This window comes from Scophthalmus maximus, chromosome 12, assembly GCF_022379125.1.
Source record: "Scophthalmus maximus strain ysfricsl-2021 chromosome 12, ASM2237912v1, whole genome shotgun sequence".
Classification (NCBI taxonomy): Eukaryota; Metazoa; Chordata; class Actinopteri; order Pleuronectiformes; family Scophthalmidae; genus Scophthalmus; species Scophthalmus maximus.
Window position 1 is genome coordinate 21,267,652 of NC_061526.1, and position 11,093 is coordinate 21,278,744.

General features: G+C 41.4%; 1 long non-coding RNA gene across 1 annotated transcript; it reads left to right on the forward strand.

Moving 5' to 3' along the window:
- Positions 1 to 1,099: 1,099 nt before the first annotated feature.
- On the forward strand, positions 1,100 to 4,932 carry LOC118292420. The gene is made up of 3 exons (XR_004786902.2): positions 1,100 to 1,479; positions 2,997 to 3,443; positions 4,272 to 4,932. It is a non-coding gene; the product is annotated as an uncharacterized LOC118292420 (long non-coding RNA).
- The last annotated feature ends 6,161 nt before the right edge of the window (positions 4,933 to 11,093 follow it).

Sequence of the window (11,093 nt, forward strand, 5' to 3'; positions counted from 1 at the left end):
TGATGCACCACCTTCCAACAAATCCCTCACACGCGGCAATCAAGTAGGCATGAATTATTCAACGCTGCCAAACAAGTCATACATAATCATTTAATGAGTTTCACTCCTATCTTTTTGCGCCGATGAAGATAGCGTCCCGTCTATGAGAAAACTTAGTTTGTCTTTGAACATATAAGTGCATCACTTAGTCGGTGATTGCTCAGTTCTTAGACCGATTGCCTTTTCTGCGGTTTTTTTTTAATGAAAAACAAACAGAGATTAATGGAATTATGAGATAAGTCAGATCTCCGAACCGTAAACATCCGCGACGATTAGTTTGTCGAAGACCAGCATCTGTCTAAACATCACCCGACCAGTGAAGGTGCGGGGGTTTTTTTTTTTGTTTCCTCCCTCCGCCAGAGCTCATCTCATTTGTCATCGCCCTGACTGGTTCAGATTCTGGGAGGAAAACAAAAAAAGAAACACAGTTATCTTTGCCGCTCTATATATCATAACCAAACAAAAACATGACAAGATTTTCCGCAGGAGTGATTCAGCCGTTGGTCTAATACGAAGAAGGAAAAAGCCCAACAGAGACTCGACTGAATCTTTTGAGCGTCAGAGGGGCGAGGAGGAGAAATTCGCCCAATTTCTCCACTTACGACGCGATTTTATTGGATTCAGAAGAGAGTATGTTTCAGAAAAATGATAATAACATAAAATGAACTTCCGACAGGGAAGATATCTCAGTCTACTATTTCGGTAAATACTGTCGACCTCGGCGGAAAAGGAGAAAGCGCACGATAGATGGATAAATAGTCAAACACAAACCTTATTATCAAAATAACAATACGAAACAATAACATGAATTAATAATTCATGATTCAGCTTGAAGCGGTTACTGTAAAACCCTTTTTCTTGTGAATGGTTCCTGCCTGAAGACGCTGTCTTAGGAACTTATGTTGACACCTGTTTATGCAACATATGGAAATCCTTCGATAAATACTCATGCAATGTGTTGAAAGTATTATTATGTTGTTGCTGTTGTTGTTGTTGTTGTTGTTGCCGGGGCTGTGTAATGACGAACCTGTGGGAAAACTGTGCCACAGCTGAGGGGAGCTCTACCTGCTTCTCCTCAGATGCTGCAGGAGAAGCTTTTTCACTCTCCAACGCCTCGAAATCAAAGTACAGCAGCAGCAGCAGCAACAAAAAAAGAAGAAGAAGAAGAAGAAGAAATCCAGCTGATATGCAATGGAGGAGGTGGAGCATCTCTTACACTACACACGAGCGCTCTTGAATAAACAGAAATCGCGCAAGGCGAGAAGAGAAGAAGAAAAACAACAACAACATTTTGACCTGCTAATTAAGAGGCGCTGTCGGGGATGCCACTGCTCCTTCGCTCTCAGCCATGTGCCAAAAACACGGTCTCCGTCTCCCGGCCTCCCTCCGCCTGGAGAGACAAAAGGCGACGCAGCTACTCCGAGACGCACATCAGTGCAGGTGAGAGGAGAGGGAGGGAATCGGATGTTGTGTAACACCTTTTCTTCTTTCAAAGAGCTGCATGGTTCGAAATCGGAATGATGTGATTGTGAGATGAATAGAATAGAAAGTGTTTGTCACTTCTCACTAAGCAGACAAAAATAGACCAAAAATGGACAAAATATCGTCACCTTATTAATGTAACCTCCAACGCGTGCAGTTAGCCGGCCTGACGTGCTCTGTGGTGAAGTTTCTCTCATGTTTGTGCAGGACAACACGCGTATGCTGTAACTACACAGCGCAGAGTGGTTGGTTGTTTATAGAAGATGAGTTCACCACATTTATTCAAAAGTCTCCCATCTCCAAACCTTTCTTCTTTTCTCAGTTTATACCCGTAACAACAGATGGTTGGAGCCAATGGCTTCCTTCATTGTGGAGTCTCCATGTCTTGGTGATGCAAATTAATCCACTGCATTTGGCAAAATTGCCGGGTTTTTTTTTAATACTTAATACTATTTTTTTTGTCTTTTATTTCTTCAAAAGTTGGACCCTTGTTTGTAAAGGTTTCAAACCGGATGCTTTTTTCTTCCCTCAAATCTTGAATATATCAGTTTAAATAGCTATAAAGATAATATTTGTATACTGGGATGAAAACAATTACATACCACAGAAATGTTGAATCAATAAGTAAAAACGCTGTGGACGCTTTTTGAGTATGCGTGCAGCTGTGAAAGCATCAGTATGGCTCTCATTAGTAGGACATTACGGAGGCTGATGTGACCGGTGGGGATGGTGGAGCCGGAGCGGGTGGAGGGGAGGAGGCAGAGAGCCGTGGCTCTGCAGACAACACACTGAGCTCACGGAGGATAAACATCATCATTTATTAATGGCCTAATATGATAACTAGAGTAGCAGTATACTGTAGCAATTAACGGTACAGTCAAGGTCATTAAATTTCACTTAAGTGAAAGTATTACAAAAGCGCGTCGGTAGCGTTGCATAATGAATAAGTGTGCACAGGTTGCATAATGGAGCAGAAGACACTGAGGAACGCTGGATGTTTCAGATTTATTCGCTTTATCAATTATGCATGTTTTGCCTCAATGACATTTATGTTGAATGATACTTTAAGTCTTCAGATGTTTGCAGTCATACATCATTTCAAATGAGGTCCTTAGAAAAAGCACATTTGCGTGAATAATAATAATAATCTACAAGTAAATTTCAGAACAACTTCAAGAAGGTTGTGTCTTCCTGATTAGACTTGATTTATTTTTCTTACACTTATGGATGCTGGTAAAAAAAAAAGAAGACTTTGCAGCACTCAGAGGTTTGTGAAATAAAAAAAAAGATTGTAATCCCCTGGCAAAATGAAAGTGTTGTTTCCCTTGTATAAAGTTTAATATCATGGCCTGCGGTGTTAGAAATCAAAAATGGAACATCTTCGTCCTTTGGGGAACTGGAATGTGCTCAGTTAATATTTGATGTCCTCTGTGTAAGTGTAACAGTACGTTTGAAATGTTCTGTGGTATCCGCAGAACATATTCAATGGAGCGCCAGTCATTGGTACCTGCTGGACCAAAACATGTTGGTTATTGTAAGAAATTGTAAACAAGAAGTCGTCGTCTGAGGACCGCGAAAGACTCAAGTGTTGTCGAGATGTCGAGTGATGGAAAGATGAATAGACCAACCACGGCTTACTCATCATTCTCGGGCGCAAACCCCCAGCACAAAAAAAGAAAGATAAGTAAACCTGCATGTGCAGGAGGAGAACGTGTAAACTCAGCACATATAGAATGACTGCTGTGAGTTTTTATTGTTACAGCTTGCAGGTGCTTTTTTATCATTTAAGTGACGGAGATATAATAAAAAATACGGGAGATCTCGGGAGAGAGCTCCAGAGGGCAGGGGCTGCCACAAGGAATGCCCCGTCACCATAGGTTCTCGGGGACGTACAATGGATGGCGAGCAGACCTGAATGAGAGGTAGGTCCCGGGGATGGGGTAGACGTGTGGAGGAGGTCAGACAGGTACTGTGTTTCGCGTGAGGACGAGGAAGATTTTGTAAAACATACAAAACTTGCTAGGAAGCCAGCGAAGATGGATGGGGTGTGGGGTGATGTGCTGCCAGGACTTGATTCTGGTGAAACACCCAGGACCCCGAAAGGTTAAACAACAAAACGGACAAACTAATTAAAGATGAACGTACACTTTGCTTCTGCATCTTAAACTTGGGACCCCAAAGCTGCCGCTTGAGAGACGCAGATACACGACCAACTGACTGTATCCCACTGCCTTTGGTTTTACGATAACAAGCTTTATCAGCCAGTCAATCAGGTATCCCCGGCATTGATTAACCAGTAATCGCTCATGCAGAATGAAATGTAATTTGATGTCATAGTGTGGCTTTATTTGGCATTTAATTAACATAGCTGCTGGCAGAGAAATACCACCTGCCTGGGCGGTGTGTTTTTTAAAAGACAGGCGCCGCTGATTTATGACTCTGTTGTCCAATGAAATATATATTTTTGATTCTTTTCCCATCAAAGCTCTTACTAATTTATTTCACGTACGACGTCTCATCTTGTTGGTGTCAAATTAATTTTACCATAGTTTTCGCAAAGTAGTTCATATTTGACGGAGTTCTATGAAAATAGGTTTTAATTTATCATATTTTTATTTTTAAGAATAATCTTGCAATTTTCTTAAGCACTATTCAATATCAGAACGTTTTGAAGAAGATAGATGACAAAGAAGAGCTGGTTATGTAAATTGCCCGAAAGATATTTAACAAGGCTTATTTATTCATTGCAGGTAGAAGATTACTGATCTTGCAGATTTCAAAACTGCGAGACGCTCCAGAAGATCGTCAAGAATGCGCCATAAATCTACTTATATAACATCCCTTTCGGATAAACAGTACTTGAGGGATTAAGGTAGAGCAAGAAGCTTTCTCATCCCCTAACATCTGAAGGACGATGTTGAAGCCACAGTGCAGCGGGCGATAAGAGGATGGACGGGCGGCACTATATCAGCGTTTCCAAAGGGAAGTACATACCGTCTTTGGAGATGTACATATAGATGCATTTCTAATTGGCACACGGAGGACACCGGGGGTTTCTGCAGTGGAGAGCCATTCAGTGGTAGCGACTCTGAAATGATGGATACCGAGTCTGGCAGCGGAGATAAAAACAAGCCCACAAAAAGTTGTAGGTGAGGGGGAGAGCAAAAAGGCAATGGATGCATATCATTGGAAACACATTTAGCAGTGAGCAATAACCAGACTGGGAGCAGAAGAGAACACAAGCACTTGATACTTGTAAAATGGTGTCTACAGTGTCTTGCAGTGTCAGTATCGCCCAGTGTATACCATAGAAGATTTGAATTAATTAGGACGTGGGCCAGTCACATTTGTATTTAATTTTTCCTGGGGTATTTTAAGCATTTATCAGACAGGAAGGGTAGAGACTAACAACAGGTCTCCTGCTCTCCTGTGGCCCTTAAGCCAACATTGTAAGATTGTGTTTGCCTTTAGAGTTGTCAACTTTAATGTGAAGGACAGTCCAAAGTTCCACCTATTCAATTTCTTCCGCTTATCCGACATTGGGTCAAGGCGGCAGCTGGATAATCAGGGTGTCCCCAGCCATGCTTTCCAGCTCTTCCTGGGGGATCCCGAGGCGCTCCCAGACCAGATTTGGGTATGTAGTCCCTCCAGCGAGTTCTGAGTCTACCTCTATGTCCCCCCCCCCCCAGTTGCACTTGCCCGGTAAACCTCCAAAGGAAGGCGTCCAAGTGGCATCCTGACAAGATGCCCAAACCACCTCAACTGACCCCTTTGGACTGCAAAGGAGCAGTGGCTCTACTCAGAGCCCCCTCCAGATGTCCAAACTCCTCACCTTAATCTCTAAGGCTGAGCCCAGCTACCCTACTGAAAAAGCTTTTGGCCTCTTGTGTCGCAATCTCATTCTTTCCATCACTACCCAGAGCCATAGCCATAGGGGAGGGTTGGCAAATAGGCTGACCGGTAAACCGAAAGTTTTGCCTTACGACTCAGCTCCATCTTCACCACAACGGCCTGGTACAACACCCGCATCTCTGCCGACGCCACCCCAATCCGCCCGTTCTCCCGTTCCGTTGTCTTATCACTTGTAAATAAGCCCCCCGACATACTTGAACTCCTTCACTTTGGGCAGCAACTTCAAGTTTTTCAAAGTTGCACAAAGCTCCCTCAAAGACAAGTTTTCAAAACAAAAAGGTCTGAGAGCAGGCAGTTTTTTTTTGGTTTTTTTGCAAGCCTGGATTAACCAATATTACAAGTCCAGACATCAATGCACGGTTGCCTGTTTGATTTGGCTCCATTTTCTGAACGGACCAATAAAACATTCCAATGTAAAAAAAAAATAGGTCCTTTCATAGCACATGAAAAAGGAATCAGCATCAGTATGCAAGTCCCACAAATGCCAAAATATACCTCCACAGAAATAATGGAATGTCAGAAGCTGTAAAAAAAAAAAAACTGTGAGAGAGGGTGACCTAGCGTCGTGTCCCGTCACAACACAAAAAAGAGAAAAGCACCATGCTTTCAGACTAAAGCCTCCCAGCAATTTTGCACAATAAAAGGAGCAGACAGAAAACAGTGAATCTAAAGCTTAGAGAATTGGATTGCATCCTCAAAAGCCCTTTGAACCTCTTCACTTGTGCATACACACAGATTTTAAATAAAACAAAAAATAGAGCCCAGGGCACTGCAGACGAATACTTCTGTATTGGCAGCGAGAGGGGATGAGACTGGCATTCCGGAAGGAAAAAAGAAAAGAAAAATCCAGCTATTCAGTTTGTCATTGCTCTTAACTTCCATTCAAGAGACATTGATCTCAGGGACGCAGGGCGTTTGCTGCTGAAGTACCAGAGACTGGAAATTCATTCATTTGGGGGTTGAAGAAAAAACATAGCCATTGTGGTTCAGAGGAAGATAGCAGTGATTACTGCTCTACATATTGCATGAGTTAACGTGTAAGAGCAAAGAAAACAGGAGTTCTAATGAATCCTGTAGGTATTTGAAACCTGTGTTCAATGGAGTCTGCACAATCCAACGTTAACACCAAGTGGGCAGAAGCGGTTAATGTGTAAAACCAGTTTAATGGCCTGTCCACCTACTGTATGGCTCTCGGTGCCGGTTACCTCTGGGCCGCTGTTGTTTTAACGGCCCGTTCGGTACTAAAAACCATTCCAAGCTCAGTAAACAGCTTTACAGGATACTTTCGAGGATGGTGCTGAGGAAATGGCGGAGGGTGGGGATAATTAAAATGTAAGAGGCCGGGGATAAAACGGCATTTTCAATCAAAGACCGAGAACACTCCAATTCAGAGGAGAAACAGTTGGGCAACAAAATAAACCTAATCCAGCGTAATATTTTTGCATCCTTTTTAAAATACGTTCTGGAATGAAGAGATAAAAAATACACAGGAAGAAAGTCAAACAAGGAAAGCAGAAGCGTGTATAGACCAGAGGAAACAAAATCTGGACTACACCCTTTCACCTCTAGGAATGGGCCAGCACATCCTCTCTCCTGTCACCTCTCTGACCTCTCGATATTTAGTCATGACCAGGCCTTTTATTCATTGCCTATTACCTCCGAATAAGGCAGATGAAACTGCATGCATTAAATCAAAGATGTGAACCCCTGACAATTCCATTACACCAGAACTGTTTTTTTCCCTTTCTCTGCCATTGCCATAATTTCCCTAAGCGCCTGCTGCGCCTTGTGCCTTGTTTGTTATCATCTCTGACATTTCTCTTGCACCGCATTCATTTGTCAAATGAAAGTGGTAACATCTTTCAGGGTTCTATTGTCTTTGTCATTTTGGATTATATTATTTGTCATATTTATCTACTCGAGACAGTTTCTTTAATAAATTCATTTTCATATGTTTTATATTTGTGTGTAAACAAATTGTCCTATTTGCAGCTCTGATTTTATAACAGTGTAGTAGCATTCTAGACAAATGAAGCCCATAGCACAAGACACTCCCCTAAGCTATAAGTTATATTTTGTGTTTTTCTGACTGAACTCTCTTCTGAATAATACAAACAACAGTTGCACGTCATAAATTTACCCTTTAAGTTTTTAGTTGCCCACGTTTACACAAACAATCCAGTTGATTTAATTATGCCTTACTTGCTTTATTAACTTGCATGAATATTTCATCGACATCCTCCATGAATGAACACTGGAGAGATCCAAGTAATTTGAAACAGCTGGTTGAGAGAAAATCTAACGTGTCTCACACTCAGCATCCTGCGTGACTGTGTCTGCTGCACCAAACGATTAAATTAAAGTTGAGTAAGGCTGGTGGCTGACGGCTGAAACACCGTAGTTGCTTGCATGTTTCCCATCTAGTACGAAACTGACAGTAGCAGCGGAGTTTGTTTTTGTAAGTAAGTAAGCTTAATTATCGACGATGTCAAAGAGAGGATGTAGATCTGTAGAAAATCTGACATCTGTTGTAAAGTTGGCAGTGGTTGCAATTATAGACTAATCTGGTATTATTAAGCAGACTTTTAGGAAATGTTCTGTAGAACACTGAAAATGGAAAATGGACCTTAAAATGATTTTGGTGGTGATAATAGTGTTTAAGCATGAAACTAAATCTTCTCATTAACTGACTTGACATTGCTTATGGAGTACCACAGGGCTCAATCCCGGGGCCACTACTTTTCACCAAATTAACCTTAATTTTTAAGCAAAGGGAACAGTTCTATTGAGCTCCTGATGATGGTAGTACATTTTAGTACACTGACAATCCCTTTGAAGTGAATTATTCATTCTGAAAAAAAAATAACAGGAAAAGACAATCATAATATAAACAACCACAGGAAAAATGTTTCATTGACATTATTAGCAGTGTTATTGTGATCTAACATTCCAGTTTAATGTAAGGACCACATTTCAAAATGATGGACCTTTCTCCCTGAATATCAACAATCTACATGAATGTCGTTTTATAGACTTCATGGTCTGTGACATTTGAATGTACAGGTATGGGGGACATCTCGTCTCCTGATGTTTCTCTTACATGTTAAAAAATCTGGGGGGGGTTATACTATGGTACACAAAAGCTTGGGAATATCTGCAGTAGGTATACCACACGGATTTTATGTGTGGGTGTAAAAAGTGATGACTCTTTATCATCGCTCTGCTGTTCCATTGCACTGCTCATTTCCCCTCCAAGGACCTATGATGCATGATTAGCTGATGGAGCCAGAGATTGGCATTAGAATTAATACATTTCTAAATTTAACTCAAAATGTGCAGTTTGAAAATGCCCCGTACCATCATTATTGGTTATTCTTCTGTTCTGATTGCTTGCATTGAACTTGACACTTAAAAAACAAGGACACTCAGTGTAAGGTATGTCTTGTCTCAAAAAAGCCCAACATTTTTCCATGTGTTAGTTTCAGGAGGGCGGGGAATTGCCTGATGATGTTGTAAGGTTTCAAATGCTTTGAGCTTTTACAATGCAATAGGACACTATTTGGATTGTATAGTATATGGTGGTCACATTTTATAGCTTACAACAATTGGCTATATAATAAATTGAATGCCATTTTGATTTAAAAGCTCAAACAAATATACAAACACTTTATTAGAGCACAGGGTCTTTTCATTCCCAATGAAAGCCATTTCATTTGTCCCTTGGGGAACAAAGACACAGTTTACTTGTGTGAATGCAGATTAAACCAGTGTTAGAAATGTAAGAATTCTAGTATACTGTAGGTGGAGATGTGCCCAAGTGAGGCAGCACCTTTATTATTTGATTGCTGAGCCTGCAAGCCCTATTCAGTGGACAGAGGTGCTCCTGGAGGAGACATTACAAGTAACCCCGGGGCAAGACTCCGCAGATCAATGTAAGCCGCTACTGATTCCCGTGGCTTCATAATCTGCCAACCAAGTGATCAAGAGAAGCTATCCAAAACATTATCACGTTTTTATGTCTGGCCGAGTGAAATTCAATATCGATTCCCTGCACAGGTCAGTCTCCGATATGAACATGTGTACACAAGGGGTCCACGTGTGCTATTCACAGCTACATTCATCTTTTAAATTGAGCTCCGCAGGATCCCTTTGGTATGTATTGATGTGCGAAGGAGATAGAAAAGGGAGCATATACAGTCTCGCAGATTGCCTCTTCAATTCAATTCATTAAAACAACAACTCTCTCTGGCTTTCTCATGCACACACACACACATATTCACAACTGCCAAGAGTGTGTGTGTGTGTGTGTGTGTGTGTGTGTGTGTGTGTGTGTAGACACCTGGGAGCAATGCATTAATGCCACTGAAGAGAAATGCAGTGAAAGCCACGTGACGTGTCGGTCACGAATGAGTCGGCTCTGGCTCTGCGAGGTGTAAAATTCACATGGAATAAAATTCTAGGGGCAGATCACGAGGCGACGGCTCCCTGAGTGCAGGCATGTCAATAGCCCCCCCCCACATCCTACACAGGAGAAAGATGCAGCCACTGGTCATTCTGTGTCTCTTTACAGTCATTTTGAATCCCTTTGTGATCGTTGTAAGTTTCTTTACAATTGTGTCACGTCTCTTTGTGTTATAGTTTCACGTTTCTGTGTGTTATTTTATGACTGTAGTCATTGGGCATCTCTTTGTGGTCATTATGCATCTGTTTGCGGCCTTTGTGGACATTTTTTTGTCCCTTTGAGGTCCTTTTTCATGACTTGGTCATAAGTTTTGCTTGTCTGCACTCATTTTAGCATCTTCCCGTGGTCATTATGCATCTCGTCATAATTGTTTTGTGACCCTTCATGGTCATTTTACATCGCTTCGTGGTTCTTTTGTAACGTTCTGTTGTAATTTTTGTGTCTCTTTGTCATCATTTTATGTCTCTTTGTCGTCACTATGCGTCTCTTGTGGGGGGGGGGGGGGGTTCTGTATTTCCTGCTATGAGCAATAATAAAGTGCCATGGACAGAATTTGTTAAATGGACCAGTGTGCTTCTTCTGTGCCTTTCTTTTCAATGAACACATGTTAATCTTACTCCACATTCAGGATGTATTAAACCATGTTCAGGACTAATCACCATTTTTAATGACTTTGATAGATGACGTGCATATTTGCAATGTGTTAAAAAAAACCTGAATGAATGAATGCCTTTTTTATTGCTCTGTTAACACCTGAACTTACCATTGTGCAGAATGATGTAGAGTAATTGAATTTTGATTAATAACCTGTATCTGCACATAGTTTCTGCTTAAAGAAGCAGCCAGTCAAGTGCAATCAATAAAACACGTCGTTTCATGCAATCTCCTTCTACTGGACACAAGAAATCCATAATCTTGTCTTTTGCGCTTTTCCCTTTTCATTATTATTCGTGGAATAAATGGAAAAATATGTTTTCATGCACAGAACAAAAAAAAAGGCACACACCATTAATCATCAACTCAAACCTTGTGCCTTAATCACTGCTTCTGCTGTTCGGCTGTGCCTGTGATAGCAGCTGTCTCAACAGGGACAATATGCATGAGTGGATTCCCATCAGCCATCTCTGTGCGGGCGCGCTGTTGGAAAGGAATCGACAATCGGCGACTTCATTTTTAGAAAAACACAGACAAACAGATA